This window comes from Dermacentor andersoni, chromosome 3, assembly GCF_023375885.2.
Source record: "Dermacentor andersoni chromosome 3, qqDerAnde1_hic_scaffold, whole genome shotgun sequence".
Lineage (NCBI taxonomy): Eukaryota > Metazoa > Arthropoda > Arachnida > Ixodida > Ixodidae > Dermacentor > Dermacentor andersoni.
The window spans coordinates 25,936,340-25,960,924 of NC_092816.1; the positions used below are offsets into that span (position 1 = coordinate 25,936,340).

The following is a 24,585-nucleotide window of genomic DNA, read 5'->3' on the forward strand; positions in this document are numbered from 1 at the left end:
GCTTCATATAGCTGAATATTACAGCCCATGTTTCGGGCACCTATTTCCAGAACCCTGTAAAAATAAGAACATTTGCACAATTTGGGGCTTGTGCCCAGCAGTACTCGTCATTCGACCTACACGTATTCCCTTTCTCGAACGCACGCGCGCTAGCGGTTCTCTTTCGGGTCGGGTCACAAGCAGCATGCTCGTATCAGCGTGGAAAAAATGCGTTCCTGACAGGAAGGTAGCAAACGCAAAGTTTTAAAGAAAGAAATTGGGTGCGAGATTGATGGTGATTACTGTTTGGTGACATGATAAGCCCCAAACGGTCTAAAACTCTGTCTCTGTCATCTTTCTCTCGCTTCTCCGGCCTTCACCACACAAGGTGGCCGATGTTCAGGGGTCAGCCGTGCGCTAGATAGGGTGCGGTCAGCAGGTTTTCCTCTACTTCATCAATCTCTCTCTCTCTCGTTCTCTCTCTCTCTCTCTCTCTCTCACGCAAACATACACAACGCACATACTACAGCCAGAATTCACAAAACTTTTCTTATGTAATGAAGGACAAGGGCAGCCACGGGGCTATATTTTCGTTACTCAGAACCCTATGAAGCCAACAGATAATGAAGCCAATGAAAGCACAGGGGACGTTATTTGTAGTTTTAACTGACGTGTATAGTCACCGGATAAGATATTATATACGTACAGAAATACCCAAGAATGTGGACGGGAGAAAACCCAGCATTGTAGCACAACTTATAGTGCAACGCACACGTAACGTGGAGTTTGTGGGCTCGATGCTCCACGGCGGTGACTTGTATTTTCGGCCTCTTTCACTGTGCTTCAGCTTATTATTATACAATTCAAATAAAACTACAAATAACTTCTTCTTTTCTTTCCTTGGCTTCATTATCGGTTCGCTTCTTGTGGTTCCCTTATGCAAGAAAGTCTCCTGACTTGCCAGCTGTTTGGGAGTTTGACATTTAAAATAGCCGTCATCGGGATAGCGAGACGATCGCTGAAGCGGTGGCCGATCAAGGCCTGTACCTACGTAAAATAAGGATTGTGAATATGTGGACGCTGACTTATGTAACATTTTTGTCACTGAAATTTCGCAGCTGAGTATTGCGCAGCAATAATGAAATAAAGGAAAGCGCAAACTTCAAACGGGAAGGAAAGAGACAGAGACACAAGACAGAACCTGTCCTGTGTCTCTGTCTGTCTTTCCGCCCCGTTTGAAGTTTGCGCTTTCCTTTATTCCATTCACAATCAACCAACCATCCCAGCAACGCATTTTGCTTTTCCGCAGCATGTTCGGCCAACCATCTATATACAGGATGTGTCATTATGATACACCGCACTAGTTTGTCTTCTGTGTCGTGCTCTTTGTTTTTTTTTTTCTTGCAGCCGACACGCGCAAGCGAGAACACGCCACATTTATGACCGCCCTGCATGAATACATTCAAACAAATCCGTCGCATGACAGGCGGCACTGTTTCAATGAGAGCTCGTGTCCTAGAATGTGGCCTCTTTGAAACGGGCAGCGAGTTTCTTTTGCATAATGTAGCGAGTGCTGATCAATGTTTAATTGATCGAACGCAGCACCCTAATCTCCTTCCCTCGCGTGCAAAGGCAAACAGGAAGGCTTTGAACGCTTCTCTTTACACATACTTCCGGCCCCGAGAGAGAGGCTATCAATAATAAATGAGTGCTGGATCCGCTCATCCGTGTAATGAAATATCAGCGGAAGCGCCTATATTACTTCCCTCTTCAGTCTCCGCACAGATCTTACGCAAAAAGGAAAAATCGGCGTGAGTGAGTTGACACAAGCAAAACCAAGACGGTTTCACTTGTGTTTGAGCTGCGTAGTACTGTGTCTCACTTTATAATATAAATGCATGCAGCTTCAGCAAAGTTACCAAGGTGTACCGAGATAGTCCCTAATGCTTAAGTCAGGCGTGTAGTGCCGACAAGTTCTTACAGCGCTTGTGTTGCGTATTGGAGTTGCAGTAAAACTGAAATTTACTGTTTGCACCCTACTTCCTCTGCTTAAAGGTAGGGATTTAATTGCGCGGGTTGAATAAAATAAATGAAAGTTATTTAGTAACCTAAAATGGGGTCGGCAACTACTGTTCACGTAATAGTAATAATATTAAGGAGAATAATGTAAAATATAAGTATCATCACAAGTCCTGAAAATCTATATCGGAGTTGCATAACAGAGTAAATGAAGTCTACGAATGTAGTCCTGTATGGACTCACTGGAACACGGAGACAAAAAGCGAGTTCAGGTTGCACGATGCGCTATGTGGATCCGCGGCACACGTGTTGAATGAGTTTCGAACATTTGCATAAGGCCACGATGCAGTCTAAGACGAACAGGCGTACATATGAAGAAAGTACACATAAGACATAATACAAGCACGCAGTCATGACATTCAAAAGCTGGCTTCATCACACAAGGTCCAGAAAGATGAGCACATGATGATTCACATATTAGACCACAAGTGCGCATAAACACAAATGAAATGCATGTTAATACCAACAATGGAAGAGGGTTTCCTTTATGTAACTCTACCCTAGTGCAGTTAATCGGCCTGAAAAGGTCGTCGTTCGTATGGTAACCGTCGTTCTCACAAATTCACCACAGACAATCACAGTTAGCGTTTACGAGATGAGAACGAAGCGAACCTCGCTAAAGCGATACGTGGCTCAGATCTTACAGCGTAGCTCTTAGGCGCCCGTTTTTGCGTAGGGCGTCGGCGTAACGGAGCGAACGAGTGCAGTGAAGGATGCGCGAGGAGGAAAGCGGTGAACGAGGGTGCAGCGGAAGCATGAGGAGCAAAGCGGAGGAGGAGAGTAGGCGGAAGGGTGAGGAGGGAAGCGGAGTGCCCCACGCGACGTGCTCCACGGCGGCAACCAGGCATGGAGCGAGTGCGGCCACCGCTGCCGTGGGCTTGGGACCCACTGCGCATGCGCTACTTAGGCTGCGCCGCCGCCACTAGAGAATGCGCTTCGCGCGAGCCACGCGTTCCGCTGTTCACGCTTTCTGTCTGAAGAATGAGTGACGAAACCGGTGTAAATGCTTCGTTTGTTGCTGATACTAAACGAACTGCCCGAGCAGAGGCTCAGTGCCACCGCCAAGAGGAGCCTGTCGCTCGGAATCAAATTCTTTGTCACAGTATAACGGGTATATTCAAAAACACCTAAACAGCTGCGCTCAAAATCTGCATAAGGGAGTATCGTCGGTGATATTTTCCGTCGCTAAACAACATGCCTTAGCCCATACTTCATAGTATTCAGACGCCTACTACTGCACGCCACCATACTAGGCAGTACCAGTGCGCGGCCTCCGATTTCGCCGCCAAATCTCGGAGGCCATGAACTGTGTAACTGAACGACAGAGAACCTGTAAACATATGAAGAGCCTTATATGGCTCTTCATATGATTATTCTTTTCTGTGACTTTCGCTTTTCCTATAGCCAATCATTAGAAATTTTACTAATTAATAAGAGACGTCGTAAAGCTTATAAGTGTAACTAGGCTTCAAACAAAATCACACAATCAACATCACTGAATTTAATTCGCCACCCGGATTTTGCAGGTCACATTCAGATTTCTGCCCGGTCATGCTAATGAATAAAGGAAGTAAGCATGTGTGCCAGATGTATGTAGACGTAAATTTGCAGCTGAATGCAACAATGCAGCAATGCAATATATGATACAAGCATAACAGTGAAACACGCTGGTCTTTTGTTTCGCGTTCTCACAGCGCATACTTAAGCGTGTTCGTGGACGTGGACGTGTTCGTGGACGTGTGTAGCGCAACCCCCCCCCCCAGCGCTGCACCACTGTCTCTCTCCCGAGTGGGCTAAGGCAGCCTCAGCTGTTAAACTCCGCACCCTGCACTGTTTTAATGAGATAAACTGCACACGTTACGCAAACGCCGTCCTTTCCCAAGAGGCTGTTGTGCCAAGGGAAATACATCAGCGGCTTCGAAAGAGAAGAGAAGCAAATCTCTTGAATAAATTAGCGTTAGCCCGGCATCAAAGGGGAGAACGTCGATACACCTGCTACTCTGTTAATAGCATTCAGGCACCGGCTGTCTTTTGCCCTGCCATTGTGGGCTTACGTCGCAACAACGAACACAGCGACACGTGGGGGTGTGCACGTGGCACAGAACTCGCGCTGTCGTCAAGCGTTGCGCTTGGAAGGTCAGGCTCTTCTGGAACAATAACGTTGGAGCACAGAAAGTAAAGAGAGAACGAAAGGAGCAAGGAAGCAACGGCAGGAAGTTTAACTAGAGATAGAGAGAGATTAAGAGGAACATCGGAATTTAAGCACAGTACTACAGCTTGCATTTTGGAAGGGTGAAGGTACCTGTTTTTTCGCGCTTCCTTTGTTGAAGAAAAACATGTGCAATTTAACCTTCAAGTTGCACCGCGGGCTATGATCGACGACGTAGTGTGGGGCTGCGGATTATTTTTCAACAGCTGGAATTCGTTAACCTGCACGTAAAGCATGGTACAAGAGTGTTTTACATTTCGACTCTATTTGAATGCGGCCACCGTGACAAATAGTCGGGCCCGCGACCTCGTAATAAACCCGCGACTTCGTAGTCGTAGCTTCTCTTTAAAAAAAAAGCAGCTTTTTTTGGTGCCGAATGGTACAGGTGCGCATGATAATAAGAGACGAGGATTCGACGCCAAGAGGAACCGCGTGTGTTTATCTCGGACACTGCGGTCCTTAAGATATGTCTATCTTTCGGAAGTATTTCCGGCACGGCGTCTTTCCGGAGGCACATTTGCTGCAGGACTAAACAAGCATTCTTGTCGAGTGCGAGACCTTGGGCACGCGATCCGTGCTTTATGTGTTTGCCTGTCTGGTTAGCGCTGCACTCGCTCGGTCAAATTTTGTGTCAGGACGAAACAGGCAGCTTTATTTCTTTGTTTATTCAGTGCGCAAGCGTATTACTCAAGATGTGCCCCTAGGTGCACGATGGCAAATATCGGTGAAAGCCCCCGTCCCTTCTATTGACGCTCATCTGTTTGCCCGGAAACGGAGTAGTTGCCCCATCTTTTTTCTACCACCGTCGTGGCCGCATTACATTTGGAAAGAGATTCGTCGTAATGGTGAAATCCGCAGTTCTCTTCGTATCTCACTGCAGGTGACGCAGTGCAGTGATGCTGCAGTAGCAGAGTGATTCGACAAAGAGTTCAGCTGTGGTAGGTTTATCAGACAATATATCAGAAGGTGCACCCAATAATTGAACAATAAAACGCTCGAGGGAAGATGACATACACATAATTTACGAAATGTTTCTTTAATTTTATTTTTCGTAGCAAAACACTGGTCGCTTGGTCAGGACACGTAATATGGCAGGCCAAAGCCACGTCCAGAAAGAATTATTGTCAGACTTTAGTCTTTCCTTCATCTCAGAGCTCCTTTACTGGGACAGCAGCAGGATTGCGATAACGATGACCACGACGATGACGACAACGATGATGAGGATTGGAAACATTGCTCGTGCGGTGGAAGATAGGTCAAGAATTTAGTTTTTATGCGCGCAGCAGAGTGCTCTCGAAGAACATAAATTTCTTTGCAATGCCCTAAACGATTACTTCGCCCGCTAATTTACTTATAAAGATGCTGTAAACGGTAGATGCTCAGTAACCTTAAGATTCTGGGACGTGCTGAATTGAGTACAAGCTCGCGGAGAGCGAAACGCCGACAGAAGCGTTCGCACAGGTCAGTCGCGTCCTCAAAAAGTGTAGCACAGCTTTCCTTCCTTTGTGGGCTTACAAGCGTTGGGGATGGTGTACAAGCCGCATGTTCACGTTCAGCGGACGATCGTGCAGTTGTCCCGACACGTCGGTGAGGGATCGTCCTTGTAGGCCAAATCAAGTACAGTGGGTCGGTATTTCCTACTCAGCTGCAGTTATTGCCATTCCACTGAGTCAAAAGCTTTTTGTGAAAACAACTAGCCACTGCCGCCTCAGAAGAGTTGCCTCGGGGCGGTGGAACACGGAAGTAGGTCAGACTTTCAGAGAAGGGTTCATGCCGTCTAAAGCGCCTTACATCTGGAGTATGCCACTCAGCCTACGATATGTACAGTCAACAGCAAAAAATTGCAGGATGCGGTTTCCCCTTCAAATGTGAATTCATGCACTGTTAAGGCATGACACTTCGTATTTAATGAATCACTGTGTAGGTGGCGAAGGCTACTACATGCTGGAAATTTCATTCGAGGCTGTGTGACCACGCTTCGCGAGAATTCAGCTTCTTGGCAGATCCTGTGCCCCGTAAACTTTTGTGGTTAACTGTGCAGGTCAAACGGCGAATCTGCTTTGCCACATCTGTGTTATAAAGTGGAATCGGACCGGATGTAAGCGCATGTGTTCACGTACGACGCCAGGGCCAACGGCGGTGGTTTTCCTGTCAACTGTACTGATACTCCTATAAGATGAACTCGGGGGGGGACCGTGAAGATCTGTTCGTCGTATCTGAAGGCCACTTTAGCACAATCAATCCAGAAAACTCAGTCTACTAGTAATATTCCTGGTTCACTCAAATGTTCACCATGCAAACTAATAAATAGACAATGTGAAACCCAAATATACATGCGAAAGAGACATTTACTGCATTTACATGAAATAAATTATTGCGTTGTGTATGCTTATTTAAGCGGTTCAGTTATTGTTGTTCCGTAACTCCGTGCGAACCTGGCTGCTTTCAAAAATATCATATTTCACCTAGCTTTCTGAAAAATCCTTCATTGTCCTCATTTTGTTGCAAAAATGTGCACTAAGGTATTGAGGAGGGCATTACCAGCTGCATCATATATGAGCACAATATATTCTCGCTGCTCCTGGGTCGTAATTATCAGCTAGAAGAGGCATTCAGAGCACATCCTCGACTACTGCTTTTATGGTGTCAGCCCTGCAGGTTTCCATTTCATTGTCGACGCTGGCGTAGTTCTTATGTCCACAGAAATAGGATTTGCTTATCGTGTAGCCAGCAGAGTCACCTTCTCCAACTCTAACAATCCAAAGGCATCTCGCCCAGCCGAGTAGCTGGCATAAATAACTGGTTCAGGTTGGACTTAACCGAATTCGCTGTTCGTATTAAGCGGACAATTTGGTGGATTGGATCTATGACCAACCAACAAATAGTCACATAATGTTCCTAATATCCGAAACTTTAGTTGAGCCGGTTTCATTCTAACGGGAATCTATGTATATGCATATGTAATACTGTGCATGTATATGCACAGTAATATTGGCACAGCATATCGATGTAACTAGCTCCCACAGGAAGGGCTATGTGTCGCTCAATAAGACGTCGATATGATGTGACTATGGAAAGCTATATACTAGAATTCACGCGGCATTCGCGCACATTTACAGCTATACATACAGCATATATATAGCTATTCGCAATATTAACTTTTGCAACTCTTCGAGCTCATTGAGAATAAACATGCTGTTTCCGTTAGGTGTTATAACTGTAAAGTAAGTAAGCTGACAAGGATAAGCAAATAAAAGGTTGAAAGCATTGCATTGTCAATGGCAAAAAAGTACATTTGCAGAGCTGTGAAACAATTGTTTTCCAGATCTTCGTGCCGGAATAGTAAAGTTAGAAGTGACGCTTTCGGAACGAAATGGTTGAGGATTGCTTTTTATGTGACAAGTTTCCCAAATGTCTTATGCACGTGCCCCATAGCTCTTGTAGCCTTTCGAAAACCATTCCCCTTTCCTTCACAGGCCCTCCGTCAGCGCGTCGTTATTATCTGTGCGCCTTAACCGATGCGAACGCTCCTGTGAGGCATTCTCTCCTTGTGATGCCTTTAAAGCTCATACGTTTTTTTTTTCTACGTAAGCACGGCGCTTCATTTTTTTTTCCCGCTATGAACTTGCCGCAAGGCATATGGCATGGCATGCGAACAAAAATATCGGGCAAAGGCGTCAAATAACTGCGTGCAGCCTTGTTTGACGCCGGTGTTGCAATCAATTCGCGCAGTTGTTACCGCTTATTCAACTGGTAACAACGGCTAACAGTCTTCCGGAACGCGTAATTTTGTGTTCCGGTGATACAATAACGCGCGAGAGAGAAAGCCGAGGGCGAGGAGGAAGCGAACCGAGAGCCGTCGTGCCGCCAAGAGCACTTTTTTGGCGCTCCGTGGGTTGTCCTCGCCAGAAAAAGGTAAGGACCGCACAAGGAGCGATGGAACGAAGGATGTTAAGCGTAACGTTAAGAGACGGTAAGATAGTGGTGTAGATCAGAGAGCAAACGGGGATGGCAGACATTCTAATTGACATTAAGAGAAATAAATGGCGGTGGGCAGGTCGTGTAATGCGTAGGTTATAGTTAACCGGTGGACCATTAGGGTTACAGAATGGGTGCCAAGAGACGGGAAACGCAGTCGAGGACACCTGAAGACTAGGTGAGGTGATGAAATTAAGAAATTCGCAGGCACAAGTTGGAATTGGTTGGCGCAAAACAGGGGTCATTGGAGATCGCAGGGAGAGTCCTTCGTCCTGCAGCATGATGATGATGATGATGATGATGATGATGATGATGATGATCGCGTGATGGAAACACGAATATATGTAACGAATACATAACACGAATGAACGCTGCTGTATAAAAAAGTGACAGTCACTCTAGCATACGCCAAAAATGGTGAAGAGGAAAGCCTGCGCGCTCGAGACACCCATTAAATTACTAGACGTTATTTCTCATTCGAATGCGTTGTTACTTCTTATTACTTGTTTTTCCCACTAAATATCTTGGGTTCGAGTGCCTTAATCAAGGTTACCTTAATTAACTGTGCCTCACGCTAATTAACACAAAATGTCGCGGTTTCGACTCCCACCAAAGGTCGTGGCTTCGAGTACCTTAATTAACTCTATAATAATTAACTGTGCCTTAATCAACTTCACCCTAATGAACTCCAAACATCGTGGGTTCGAGTATCATAATTAACTACATAATAATTACCTGTACATATTGTTTGTCATGATTAGCGGCATCAACGTGCCAGCGATGTGGAAGAAGACGACGAGGAACGCGCGAGCATGACACGAGCGCTCCGATTTTCTGTACCTCACAATGCGACCTTGAAACATGGAGATTTAAGGCTTCCCCCTTAAGAGAAGTGTGTTTGCGTACCTTTCGTTACGATGAGCGCTGGTCAAGGCAATAAATGTATTCGTACCTTCGTTCAGAATTCTGTATCCCCTCTTTGTCGTGTGCTACACAGTTTCGTTGGTCATCCACCTTCCAACAGTAGAATGGCTCATGATTTCATTTTAAGGCGAAAGCCTTAAATTCCTATGATTTAAGGTTGCGTTGTAAAAGTATATCACGGGACCTAAGGAAAGCCAGAAGCGAATCAAAGCATGTCCCGCCGTCTATATATGAGATGGTTAGCAAAGTTTATTCATAATTGACCAGTCATTTGATTAAGGTAGATTAGGATGGATTAGGTTGGATTAATGTCGATTAAGCAGGAATACGGTGTATTGATGAGGATTAAAGTGGCGTAGATGAAGGAGGAATAAGGTGGATTAAGTTGGATTACAGTAGGCTTTACAAGGTTTTCGCCTTCGCGTCTCTTAGGAGATCGCTAAGGACACATGTGAATTCTTTTTTTTTTTTCTTTATTTTCGCCTTCTTATCTTTTCGGTTTCTCTCTCTGGCTCTCAGCACTGTGGAGCCGGTTTCTTGTACAGCAAACCTCACTTGAGCTAGTCACGGATCCGTACCTCGAATATAGCTTGCGCATACAGTGGCATCAAATATTAAGTATACCCATTATACCGCATTCGCGTCCTTCCGATATAGCAAAACATCCTCGCACTGCAAGAGTTGCAAACTGTACCTCCGAGTCGCCTGGCGCTCCAGCAGCAGCACTAAAGACGATGCGTGCATTCCAATGCCCAGTCTTTATTTTCGCACAGTTCCTTTCCACTTCACCCACGAGCGCAATTTCGCACTTCCCGTGCAGTTACGCAACGTGGAATTTCGGCCGGGGAGGCGCAGAAGACGAAATAAAAATAAACTTCCTTTCGGTAATGGTTGTCCCGCTTTCAGGGCTGCCAGCTCAGACCACTGGGTGCACAATTCCTTCGCCGGGTGCTGCTGCATTATTGAAACTTTTCCACTTATTTCTGCCTTCTCTCGTTTTATCAAGCGGCAGTGCGGCCATCTCGCCCTGGCAAGTTCCACTCGATTGCTTCACTCTTCCGTTCTGCGGCACACTTGCCTAAAGTGGCTGTACTGACCGGGAGGGCGCATCGCTGCTCTTCGTGGACGCTGGTGCTTGATTAAGGTCGCCACTGCGAAAAGCCAATCGCACGTCTTCTCCCACTGCCTGGGTTGCGAATCCCCGCGGTCGAACGACTACGCAGTTTCACCTCGGTTGAATGCGCCGCGGAAATGACCTCCCAGCTGCATGGGAAGGAACTGCAGGATCGAAGGTATATGCTTGCCGAAGAAGCGAAGGTGTCGGGAAAGCCGAGGGAAGGCGTTTTGGAGCTGCTCCAGGAGGTCGTCCTGGAACGAACCAATTCTCTTATCCATTTCTTCTTAGTTGTGCCAGGCAAAGTGCCTATCTGCACCACCTTTATATTTGTGTTTTTACGCCTCTTATTTGTCAGAATTATTTGGTTGTTACGGGAGTGGCTAAAGAACGGCGGAAGTGACCTTGTTCCCGCAGTGAACATGATTGTGATCGTAATGAGGATGATCGTGATTTGATTCCTGTCGTCCAAGAGTTTGAGGGCCCTATAAGAGGTTACAACTGTCCCATGGCATACGACGTATTTAGGTGAAGCATCCTTTTATTTCTTCTTCTGTCTAATTCCACACCTACCTCAAAATACTAATCAATAGACCCTATGAAAGATGAAGATTTAATCATTAGGCTCCCACCAATGCTGTTCTTTGGTTTTCGAGTCGAGGAAGAGGCTAATGCAGGAGAAAATTCAAAACTATATATAGTGCTTCCCACAGAAGATTGACCGGATATATAAATCAGGAGCTTTTTCTTGCGAATGATTAAAATGTTTGTTAAGAGTATTCTGTAGCAAAGGTTTTTGACAAAACACACTATCGGTGGTGAACCTCAGGTTTCGGGGTCTACGTAAAGTTTGTGAACCTCGTTTCGCTTGCTAGTTCTTTCACGTTTACCTTCTTTCTATATTTACATGTCTTATCGTCAGATTCCACACCAGTTTGTGGAACAAGTGGTCTTAATATTTATCTCTTTATTAGTATCATATTCTTTTTTTTATTTTTCTTATTACTGCAGCTGCCTTGCGTTCTTTTCTGCCTTGGTAACAATGTTGCTAGGCGTGTTATCTTTATTTGTAACATTGCGGTTGTAGTGTTCTTTCCTATAATGGTTCATAAATAAACCCCTGAGGGTATCACAAATAAATAAATAAATAAATAAATAAATAAATAAATAAATAAATAACTTAAATAAATAAATAAATAAATAAATAACTTATTTATTTATTTATTTATTTATTTATTTATTTATAACTGTTCAGCAGCAACACTTCTAAGTGCCGCGTATAAAGCAACTCCATAGTTTCTTCAGTAGACATTACACCTTTTGTCCATATGCCACAAATGTCTAGCAGGTTTCGACTTTTTATTTACTCTTTCAGTCACCGTAAGCATAGGTTCTAAAGATTAAGTTCATTATCGCTGTAGTTGCTCGGTGGATTACGTGGAACCTTTATCGTTTCTCTCTTCTTTAGTGTAATTTTCTGAAGCTCAGAAATGCTTATCCTTGGTCTCGCTTAAACCTCCCTGGCTTCTCCACCATGGTCTAATCTTTGTGCCAAAGAGTGCAGTCCGTTCTATTTTAGTAGACATTAGAGAAACACGCTTTAGGGGAAGCTCTGATTAAAAGAAAATAACCTGAGTCCTTTTTGTGTTCACAAAGACTCTTGTCAACTCGAAGAGGCAGTCGATTATCCAAGATGAACGAGAGCGTAAACTACTATAGTGGGCTTTAAAAAACATGAAAGTAAAATGATATTTTTATTCGTGTACACATATATAAGCACCGCAAAGCGAGAAAGATAAGCAGGCCAGAAATCGTCTCTGATAAGGACACAACGCCAACCCGCTTGACGGGGAGATGAGAGAGAGAGAGAGAAGCACTTAAATATAGGAAAAAGAGGAGTGCACACGACAGCACATCATATCACACGTAAAGTACGGTCATTGCAGCCGCATGTTTGAGAAGAATTCCAGCAAAGCTTTGTGGGCCACATACCGATCTGAAGCACGACCTTTCAGAAAAAAAGAGAATTCATTAAGCGCAATTCGAGCAACATTATGTTGCTGGAACTTGCTCGGCCGCACACAGCGACAACTGCGAAATTTTTTGACGTTCTTACGGGAAGTTCTCATGCGTTTCACTGTAACGGCCAAAAGGAAATCATGTCAAATCAACGTACAATGAATTCAACTATACTATTTTCCTTAATTACAGGAGTAATTACGATGGACGATTAAATTTGGTATGAGCATCATGCTCTTCATGAAGAACAAAAGAAATTGTAACGTAGGAAATACTACTTAGTGCCAGAAAATGTCGTAACTCTTTACTTTTATGTTCTTTTACGTTTCTTCTTTTCCCTAGTGAATCGTGAACTAAATAATTCTTTTTTCATCTCAGTTGTACTTGCGGTTGTAGGTTGTAAACAGATACGGTTTATAGATGTTTTGTATTCTATGTATTTTCTATGTACTGCCCCCTTTACTCAATGCCTCACTTTGAGGCCTGTAAGGTATTTTAAATAAATTAAATAAATAAATAAACTCTCACCATCCGCAGTCAGACGAGAGGTATAGAGCAACCACTGTTCGCTTCACCGCTTGTTTCTTATTTGCTACACGCATGCATTTGAAACTTACACTCCACTACGTGGCTTTCCACATTAGACAAAGGCGTTCGTCATTGTGAAATGCCCCCACAGCGCTGAACAGAACTGGTAGTGGTGATCCTTGAGAAAAAGTGCAACGCTGAAAGTGACAGATGTTACGGACACGACAATTAAAGCAACATAAGGCCTAAAATTAAACTTTTCCGACTCCTCAATCTACAGTATTTATACTTCACAACTCTGTGTCTCGGAAATGCTTAGGAATTCCAATATAAATAATTGTCCTTTGCTATAAAAATGTGGTATCTTAAACTTTGTATGACCTTGAAGCTGCATTATATAGAAAACCTTGGATTTATTTACACTTCCGAGCGCACGCGAGAAGCTCCTTGACAAACAAGAATTATTAATCAATCAATCCATCTACGCAATCACTTGTTTATATAACATGCCCAGGAACAACTGTAACGCTTGAATGGTGGCTCATGTGTATCAAAACAAAGAATAAGTAAGGAAAACCTGCAACAGAATGTAAGGAAACAAAAAAGAATGAGGGAAGAGATTAAGAGGAAGCTTTAGCTCGGGTGCTCCTACCTAAATACATGTAAAAGGAGAATTCGTTTTTCTCGGCAACCACTGCACTAAATTTCACGTGATTTGCTGCATTTAAAAGGAAATCTTCAAATCTAGCGACTGTTGGTTGTGAATTGTTGATTTAGGTCATTATGTTTTATTAAAAATTTGCGAAATCGAAAATTTTCAGAAAGCGAAACTATCAAGTTCAAAACTTTGTAACGCAACAAGGAAAAATGATATCACAATTCTGTGAATTCCATCTGATAGCACATTCAAAGCGAACAAAACTGATAACTTACACATGCGTCTAAAAAACTTGGTATTATGTAAATACAGCTTTTGCAGAACCCTCGTAAACAACGTAATAAACGCACGTAAGATATAAATTGCCATATCTAATTTGTCCGCTTTGAATGATCTAATGAATGCCGTTTACAGAAACACGATATCTGTTTTGATGCAGGGCTATTAATTTATAAACTTGTTTCGTCAATTATTTATGAACTTTTGAATTTTTAGCATCCTTTTCCCAAATTCAGGCCCTAAATCGAAATTCCGCTTCTAGCAGTCACTAGAATCGATTTTTTTTTCTCAAATGCAACAAATTTCACTAAAATCGGCCCAGGGGTTATCTCAGAAAAACGTTTTTGCATTTTACATGTATCTGAATAGGCCGCGTCGTAGCTTGGCCCGAGCTAAAGCTTCCTCTTAGCAAAGAAAGATAACTACTAGGCATAATATGAGAAAACAAACACAATAACCAGAAAAAAGCAATTGTGAGAAAGGATAGTTACCTCCACTACTACTACTACTACTACTACTAATAATAATAATAATAATAATAATAATAATAATACATGAAACGTCCATGCATGTCCCAGCCAAATTTTGGGACATAAACCTAAAGTGGAAGGACTTTTATCATCTTTTCGTGATCGGCACGACTTCATTACTATAACCTCACTTACGCAATTTCAACAAGGAGTGAACACTTAATCAGCACCACTCCTTTATTTGCCCAATTCAACACTATGATTCGTCCTCTTAGCTGATTCCTCGCTGCTCCAGTGCAGTAGGTTTTCACTCAAATGGAGCACATGAACACTGACCACGCTTCATCGAAGTCTACGGAAACACACGAATATGGAGAAGATGGAAACAGACACGCAACAAACAGTTACTCCGGCATAAAGCAGCTGCTAGCATTGCATTGCCTTTAGAATGTATAGACACTTTGTTTAGGTATGTTGTATTGTATTTCATATGTATATTGTCACGTAGTACTGACAGTGAAGAAAGCAGCAATACTGAGAATGACGAAACTTGCGTTTTATTGGTCGAACTTGTGCCCTCAAAAACCGGCTACACTCAAAGAACGGCGACAGTGGCGAACACAGTCGGCGATCGGCGAAATCTTATCTGCGGGTCAAGTGCGTCGGCTTTTGTACATCAGTCATCGAAGGTACCTGAGTGATCGCTGGTGCCCGCGTATCCTCCAGAAAGTTCTACACATTTCGCGTCGTGCGATGAAATAATATTACGCAAGGTTCGGTGACGGCAAACAGCGGATAAAAGCATCGATAACTTTCGAGAAATTTCCGATACATGCAGGCGCGTCCTGCGCTGTGCGATAACATTTGTTAGGCGGTGAAACGTGGTCACCCGATAAAGAAAAACAACTACACGTGCCAATAACCCGCTCTTAAAAAGCATCGTCCCCATGCTACAAACACTAAAGAGCGAAACACAAAAGCACACTCATTAAACAAAAGTAAGAAGACTCCAAAGTAAATACAGTCCATAAAGATAAGGTCCAGCGTTCAGCTATGCAAAGTCCCAAAGTGCGTTAGCGCTTGTAGAGCGGCTTAAGGCGCACAACATGGACTATTTCAGGTCGTGAGCGGCGACGCTGTGATAGCGAAATGCCGTCTGGTACGACCTCATAATTGAGTGCGCCGATGCGTCGGATGATCTTGTAGGGTACGAAATAGCGGCGTACCAACTTCTCGCTAAGTCCTCGTCGGCGTATTGGGGTCCAAACATAAACAAGGTCACCGGGCTGGTACTCGACGTAGCGTCGTCGAAGGTTGGAGTGTCGGCTATAGGTCTTCTGCTGGTTCTTGATCCGCAGGCGGGCGAGCTGTCGGGCGTCTTTGGCGCGCTGGAGATAGGTGGCAACGTCAAGATTCTCTCCGTCGGTGGCGGGCGGCAGCATGGCGTTGGCAGTCGTCGTCAGGTTCCTGCCGTAAACCAGCTTGAACGGCGTGATCTGTGTTTTTTTCTTGCACCGCCGTGTTGTGAATGAAGGTTACGTACGGTAGGACGGCATCCTAGGTCTTGCGTTCGTCGTCGACGTACATTGATAGCATGTCGGCGAGAGTCTTATTCATGCTTATTCAGTAAGACCATTCGTCTGCACGTGGTAGGCAGTTGTCCTCCTGTAGCTTGTCTAGCTATATTGCAGGATGGCTTGGGTGAGCTCCGCTGTAAAGGCCGTTCCTATGACGGTGATGAGGACTTCTGGGGCGCCATAACGCAGCAGGATGTTCTCGACGAAGAATTTCGCCACTTCGGCTGCGCTACCTTTCGGCAGAGCTTTCGTTTCAGCGAAGCGGGTGAAATCAACCGTCGTCACAACGACCCGCTTATTTCCGGTTGTTCACGTCGGAAAGGGCATCAACAAGTCCAACCCAATCTGCTGAAATGGCCGGCCCGATCGGCTGTAGTAATCCCGATGGCCTTGTTGGTGGTGTCTTGCGTCGGTGACACTCTCGGCAAGTCTTGACGTAACGGGCAACGTCGGCGGTCAGACGCGGTCAGTAATACCTTTCCTGTATCCTCGGCAGCGTCCGGGAGAATCCGAGGCGCCCAGCGGTCGGATCGTCATGTGGGGCGTGCAGTACTTCTGGACGCAGCGCTGACGGAACAGCAAGGAGGTAGTTGGCGCGGACTGGTGAGAAGTTTTTCCTTACGAGTAGGTTGTTTTGAAGCGAGAACGAATACAATCTTCACTTAAATGCCCTAGGAACAACGTCGGTGTGCTCTTCTCTTGCGAGAGGTACTGGGATCGATACCCAGAACCGCCACCAGATGTCACGTAGTAGTGACGGTGAAGAAAGCATCAAAACTTGGAATGACGAAACTAGCGTTTTATTGGGCGAACTAGTGCCCTCAAAAACAGGCTACACTCAAAGAACAGCGACAGCGGCGAATACAGTAGCAACACGAACAAGCACACACACACACACACACACACACACACACACACACACACACACACACACACACACACACACACACATATATATATATATATATATATATATATATATATATATCTTTTCGTGTTGCTATTAGGAACGTAACGTCATTTGCACATTCGTCTGCTGCGTTAACTTTAGCCACCATGTAACAATTTCTACCTGTGCTCGACGACCACCCACCGTGGTGGCGTAGTGGCTTTGGCGTTGCGCTACTAAGCCCGAGTGCGCGGGATCAAATCGTGGCTTCGGCGGTCACATTGCGATGGAGGCGAAATGCAAGAACACCCACGTGCCGTTTCTCATTGGGTACACGCTAAAGAATCCGAGTGGCCAAAATTATTCCGAAGACCCCCATTACGGCGTACATCATAACCATATCGTGGTTTTTTGCGCGTAAACCTCTGGAATTTAATAAATGCTCGTCGACCAGCATGTCCAAATGCAGCAAGTACAGAGACCATTCTGAGACTGTATAGCCTTTAGCTTCTATTAGCGCTCCTGTTATACAGGCTGGGCAAATAAAGTGAAAATTGGAAGAAAAAAAAGGAAGTGAAAAGAGAGTGACCGTCCTCATAAAACCGTCGAAAGCAACCCAGATCTCTAGGCGCTCTATTCACTTCTCTGTAATCGATCGCCGCGATAGCAACGCGCAAACACCCACTACACTTTTTCACTTTCCCGGGAGCAGAAAACAGGAAGAACTTGCTCGGCTATGTTCAACATGAAGTCGTAGATTAATGAAGCGAGGAGCTTCTATACTGCAAAAAAAAGCAAAGCTGCACTAGGCTTCCTTCCTACTCCCTAACCCTCTCTCCCTCGCTTTTTTCCTGCTGGGAGGTAACGGTTAATACTGCTGTTCTCCAGGTCGATTTTTATTGCTGTTATTGGATTTCACTTTCTAAGCGATCACCTCTTGCTTCTTTGGTGCATCAAAATTTTTTTGTTGTTAAATGCGGAACCTGAAGCAGTGCGATTAGGAAAAGAACATTTTGAACAGCGCACGGTGGAAGCGTAGCCAAAAAAGGTCATCTCTATCAGCGGCCAATCGCCATGGCGTAGGTCTTCTCTACTTTCAAGTTTCTGCGCCCCGAGCGAAATACGGGAGACAAGAATCTAGTTTAGAGGCACAGGGTGAGAAATAATGAAGCTGTTAAGGGGAAAAACTAAACTTTCGAAGTCTTCTTTCTCGTCTATAGAGTGCAGGATAGTCAAGATATTAATCTCCTTGTCGTGACCCAATTCCCACTCACCGGTCTTCGGCTCTCTTTCTGTTTGTGACGCAGTGGATGATTCTTTTGGGCTTTCGTACTTCGACGCTGCACGCCTCCTCAAGCTAACTACTTTTTAACCCACCGAACTACAGCAAATATGAAAACGGAATCTTGACCACCTTCCTTTCTCAACATTTTACACAACTGCACATTTCCTAGAGTTCTTTTTTTCTTTAACTCTGTGTATTCCGGCATCCACGTGCACGTTTTAATGGGCATCACTCGGATAAATGGTTTCCCTGTATTTTGAACTTCTACTTTTTCTTCGCCTTAATGGTCCAAATGTCGTCTCCGATGGTGGCTTTCCACTTTTTCTTAAGTGGATCTGTTTCCTTCATTCACCCGGCTTTGAGCTACAATGACTTCCCTGTAACCGAGACATCATTTGGTTTTTCGTTTTCTAAGTGTTGATGTTTGCCAGAGAAGGGGCTGAAGTCTGCTGCTCCTGCGTGTGTGCCTGGCAGCCACGAAGTATTCTAGTCACATATGCTACACACAAAAACTCTTAACATCCATGTAGCACATGCTAGCGATCGCCATTGCGGCTCATTAGGTGTGCATAGCGCCGGGTGAAAGCCGGAAGTCGAATCAGCACCAAATTCCTATCGCAGCATTTGAGTTGCTGGTATCCATGCAAAAGCTGTTTTATGTGTCAAACTTGTGGAGAAGCCTGTGGCGTCGGTCTGGTTGAGCGCCGTGATCGTAAGTGATGTTTCCGACGACATGGCACAGAGACGGCGTGGAGCTTCTATCAGGTCTGAAAAGATAAAAAAGCATGTTTCGCCTGAAACACGAAGCACCGATTGCGACAGCAAGGTGTCACACCGTAAAAGGAGTATCGACACAAAAAATTTGATCAGTTTTTTTTTTCTTTGTTAAGTAGCTAATGACCCAGTAATCATGGGACCAAACCTCATTTTCTTCAGAGCGCGACAGGTAATTGTTTGGAGTCTTGTTTGCAGCGACCAGTCCAAGTTTCGGTTTCAGAGAGCAACGAGATGGGCCAGAGAAGGAATGTAAATACAGCTGGACACGTGATCGCAAGAACTTCTGACGTATGCTCTGACGCGCACCCCGGCGCGCGAGCTTCGTGTTGCTAGTTCGTCTGCCACGCCTGCGCGTGCTTTGCGATGTGCTGGCCACCATCGTTATTTTCGTCGTCGTCCTCGTCTTCCTCGTCCAGCGGAGACAATTTCCTGCAGGCAGAACTTGACTCCGTAATAGAAGTGACCAATCATTTTCGATTCGACCCACTTGAAAAGCAGCGATTCGGATATTGCGACCGGTGACAGCGAGGACGAGCCTCAATACATTCGCATCGGCAACGTTCAATGTCAGTCAAGCTGATAGTGCGGCGTATCTGCGGACACGACAAAAACTGCTTCTTAATTCTGCCTTTGCAGCGACACGGAGAGCGCCCCCTACAAGCAGCAACTGAGACGAAGAGCACATGCAAGCAGCATGGCAGCCAATGAAAATTCATGACGTAGCGTTTTCTCGGTTGTTTGCAATCCTTCTTTGATGTCGATGTCGCGAGGTGCCGTGTCCTGCGGTTGGCTGCGCGCACGTACTTTAAATTTGATTTTAAAAATGTTCTAAGCTTTATTTGCCGTTGATATTTTGCTAAGGATGTGTGTGTGTGTCCACATAAATTGATTTCACGCGTTATCTGCAATTCAAAATTTTGAGCCAGTAGTCCTCTAAACGAAATGAGGGTAGTAGTTTCTTTTCCGCCGTATAAACTTGGAAACATTCACTTACTAACTGAATTATCAGTCTGAAAAAAAAATTTGTACGCAATTAGTACGTCGTTGAAAATACCGCAGTTAGACGTCCCTTGGGTGTGCCTACAATTGCCTCATTGACATTTTGATAATTGTGATGGTACGTCTCGAGTTAGGTAATTATTTACAGTTACCTAAGGAAATCTCAGTAACGAAAAAATTACTGGGAGCTACTTCACTGTAATGGAAACGATATGCACTAGGTTTTCTTCGAGTAACGCTTTGCTTTCTTTTTAATCTTGGTGCATGATAGTTATTTGGGACACCCTGTATGTATTTATCACCTCTGCATGCAAGTGACGATGTTTCCATTTTTATTAAATGATGTAGATTATTAGAGGTGTTTTTTAATGAGCCGTTAGCTTTGCTTACTGGAAAGAGAAACGATATATTAAGGCCCATATCATTCTCGTGTATTTCACACACCGTTGATAAAACACTCTGCCGAAGAGGTCACTAAAGTCTACAAGTGTTTTTCAGGGTCAAAAAAGCACGCAAAGCATTTTGAAGCTAGGCGAACGTACAGCAACATATTCATTCGCTACGCATAATCCATCCATACCTTTAGAAATAATTGTTAATTGGCTGCCTCCTTCTCTTTAGAAATATAATAAAATTTGCCCTGTGTATATATTTAAAGATATGGTGCATGTGCACGGTGTTTACTGTGGAAATTGAAGACAATATCGAAGTGGGAAAACACGAATGAGCCAGCCACCGCTGGAACTTCTACCGCGATTGTTCTCCTGTTTTCAGGATTTGCAGGAATAAAGCAAAGTATGAATTAAAATCCGCGCACGTCCGCGCCAACAATGATGCAGCAATCTATTAGCCACAATAAAATCTTAAGTTAAAACGTCGAAGCAAGTCAGAAGAAACCTCAAATGATGTAGGTGACAAAACACGGCAGTGACACGTTAGAGGGGGGGGGGGGGGGGGGGCTCGGCATCGCCGGGGGGGGGTTGAGACCCCCCCCCCCCCCCAGAAAACTCCAGAGCAAGCTCGGGCACCATGAGTCCCCACGTAGTCGGCGGCTATGCTCAAAAATATAACGCAGCAGCACAAAACTCGGGAACATTCCGCGACAACACTAAACTCGGCCACATACTCATGAAGTAATACTCGCGCATTTACACATCATAAGAATTGCTTACTTGCCCCCATAGCTCTTTGTTTACGTACTGAATGTTTACGTTTCGCTTGCTAACACTATTCTGAAGTGTGTTGCTCGTATAGTTCTTGCAAGAGCTTGTCTAGTGACTGTTTCATGGCTAAGCTAGATAATAGGGAGCTTTAGAATAGGGGTACAAAATGCTTGGTTACTGACAGAGTTTCACATACTATGTCTTTGTACATGCAATAACTATGCGTTTTACAATAGTGCAGTGTGCTTGCTTTTTTACACTCGTATAAAGTGAGTAAATCTTCTACTTCCATTTCAACAATATGTACGAATATCGCCAATAGTGTGCGTAGGAATAAAAATTGCGCCTTCAAAATCATGTAGGCTGAATTCGTTATGGTTGATTTTCTTTTTTTATGTTTAATATTTTCTGACAAGAATCTGACACATTAATTTTGTCAACGAGCGACATCTTATGGCCATGTACAATACACTAGATCGCAAGCTACTGCAAGCATTAAGACCTTGCTTGCATATAATGAAGTCACTCAAGTAAACCCTGAGTCCACGACGAATTCTGCACGAAGCATCGCGACTAGAGCTTAACGTTCCTTATCTCAAAATTTACTACAGCATCTCCTCATCTTACTTCTAGTATAAGCTAATATTTTCTCGGACCTTCCACGGCGAGGATCCTCTAAGCCAGCCCTATGTCGGCTGTTGAAATATATTTTCTGTCAAAATCAAATGGAAATACAACTTGATATAAATGCAAAACACCATGTATCTGATAAGAGTGCGGCGGTGCCTTGAAACGAAAAAGGAAGAGCCGTAGAGAAATGCGCACGATCGATTTCGTGCTGTCACTGATGAGCCAGTTACTCCCCTCATTTGCTGAGTCAACAAGCGGAACCCGCTTGGATAAAATCGAACGGACTTGCAACTGAAATGGAAGCGCCACGGAGATCAGAAGTTGGCTTGGGCGCTTTGAACTTATATATATCGTTTCCTCTTTCATTCGCCTCGCTTCATCGACCACCCATTCGTCATCGAGAGCAGCGCTAATACGTTTGCGTTTTAATTCGCAGGGCCTTTGCAAGGAGAAGCACTGAAAAGCTGCATTCACTTCGTCAACACAAAGCGGATTAAAACAAAATTCTGCAAGAGGACAGCCAGATGTCATCAAAGCAACCCGAACACGACGTATGCCATTTTTTGTACCCTCTATTCTCTCAACTGAAAAGCAGTTGAAGGGGTATGGGGCACAAATAGTGAGCGAGCAGTTTCGCCCGAAGCGCGAGAGGGAGACAGAGAGAGAGAGAGAGAGAAAGAGAAAGACAGATAGAGAAAAGATTTATTTGGACCATCGAGGTCATTGAAAGCGATAGCGAGGTTTGGCCTTGGTGTTCTAGCAATACACGGAGGAGACATGTTGGCGCGACGCAGCACGTGAACTGAACGCTGCTGCGTGGCTATCAAGAGCAAACCTGGCAGCTTCACTGTAACCTGGCATCTCAGAACGCTGACCGCCTGATGAAAAGCGCCTCCAGCGGCGTTGTAGGGGTTGCGCCTCGATGGCACGAAGAGGTGAGACGCGAAGAAAATGACCTTGGCTGAGCTCGGAGGTCGCATTTACGGAACCAGGCGTTTCCTGGGTTGTTACCTGGGTTAGCAGAGCTATCGCTCTAAATGGAGTAGTAGTAGTAGTAGTAGTAGTAGTAGTAGTAGTAGTAGTAGTAGTAGTAGTAGTAGTAGTAGTAGTAGTAGTAGTAGCACTAGTCGTAGTAGTAGTAGTCGTAGTAGTAGTAATATGTGACTCTTATAAGAAGGAAACTGAAGAGATAAGTGTAGCGCCTTAACTGTCTCTCGTTGTGAGGACACCTCAACAGCACTGCACTGGGAAGGGGTAAGGGAAATAAAAGAAAAGAGGACGGACGACTCCTGAGTCGAGCGGCAAGCCCGACTACATGAAGAAGACCCCACAAAAAGAAGAATGAAAAGGGACGAAGCGCTTGTCCAGGGAAGCTATGGGTATCGAGAACGAAAAGCTTCAGGTCTGAGGTGAGTTATTGGAAGTTTCTAAAAGCAAAACGCTAGGCCTACATTTTATCGCGCTTTTATTTGGCGGGTCAGGACTAGTTCTAGTGGATGCGATAATTCTAGACGTCTTGCGGGAATCGATTTTGGGACATCATCCATCATGCAGAAAAGGGTCAACGCTTTTCTGAAAGGGATAAATACGTTCGATTGATAAACAGAGACTACGACAGCTTTCAAGAACAAAGACGTGGAACTTCTATGACGAATAACATTGCTGCGGAGGAGGAGGGAAAGAATACTATACACCTCGCATTAAAGCTTGCGTTAAACTTGCTAATGAAACCGAATAAAGCTTCCAAGCCGCTGTGACACGGTGGCTATTGTGTTAGCTGCCGCTACACACAAGGGCTCAGGGCTAAATCTCGGCCGGGGCAACCGCCTTCCGATGGGGGCGGAGTGCGCGAACGCTCGGGTAACGCGATTTTACTGCACGTTTGAGAAACCACGGCTGCTCTAGGTGCCAGTACACTCAAAAGAACAGGAAATTTGACGAGGTGGAGCTCCTTCCTGATTGCTCGCACGGCGAAGGCAAGGAAGTGATTTCCTCAGGACATGCGCTCGGCCCTGTGTGAATTCTCTCTTTGCCGTCGTCGTTCTGGCTGCCCGCGAAAAGGAACCAGTACACTCAACACAATTCACTCAGATGGAGTTGACTCACATACCCGGATCACTGGCTCAATCTTCGAACTCACATTCCTGTTATTCTTCAGGCGTTTCCTCAGTATAGGCGAGTCCTGGTATAGGCGACGACAATCTCGGAGCAAATACAAATTTTTGCCCCTCTTCCGTGAACGGGCTTCGTATAGAATCCGCTGTTGGACCGGTGTTATTTCCGGGGTCCCCACAGAGCGCAGTCGCCAGGGTACATCATTAAATGCGGATTACGGCACCATCCCTCTGCGGGCACATCTTATGCGGAAGTTATATCGTATCCCCTGCCGTCGAGGCATAGTCTAACATACAGCCACATTATTTTTACCCTGTTCTGAATTAATGTGTTTTTTGTTATTTTCATTCTTATAAGTATCGCTCATTTTTACGCACGTACTCGCCAACTAGCTTGCAATCTTTAAACTGTATAATTTGGTTTTTTTTTACTTTACAATTCATGTTGTTATATTTCTTTTCTTGCGCACATGTTAGCCTCTAATTTGTGTTTCCTTTATCTTTATGAATATTCTATCTGCGTACTTGATACTCAGATATTCTCGCTTGCTATCATGTGTCTTCCCGACTGCTTTTAAGACAGCCCTCTACACTAATTCCTAGACGACATCATCCGATGTGCTGCCATTATCAAAAAGCACTTAACACCTCTAAAACAATGTGCGTGTTCTGAAAGTGCGTCATTAATTGAAGCATAGCCACACTTATATGTCTTCTGGTGCTTTTTGGCCACGTTATAGGGCCACTGCCGACAGCAAGAAAGCAGTCTATTGTCTATCCTCAGTGAAATTGCTCGAGAATTTTCTTCTTGTGTGGTTTAACATAAAGCTGCTTTAGCAACCAGCCCACTGCCGCCCACATGGCGGTTCCTTCCTGATCATAGTCCGCTTCCTAATTTTCTCATTTCTAGTTCT

The 24,585-nt window shown here is 44.6% G+C and overlaps 1 long non-coding RNA gene across 1 annotated transcript in view; it reads left to right on the forward strand.

Annotated features, from left to right (window-relative positions):
* The window catches only part of LOC140216333 (uncharacterized), a 199,747-nt gene extending 177,645 nt beyond the window's left edge, over positions 1-22,102 (forward strand). Inside the window, exon 3 of the long non-coding RNA XR_011892979.1 lies at positions 21,994-22,102. This is a non-coding gene — a long non-coding RNA (uncharacterized lncRNA). The remainder of the gene's footprint in view (positions 1-21,993) is intronic.
* Positions 22,103-24,585: the final 2,483 nt, after the last annotated feature.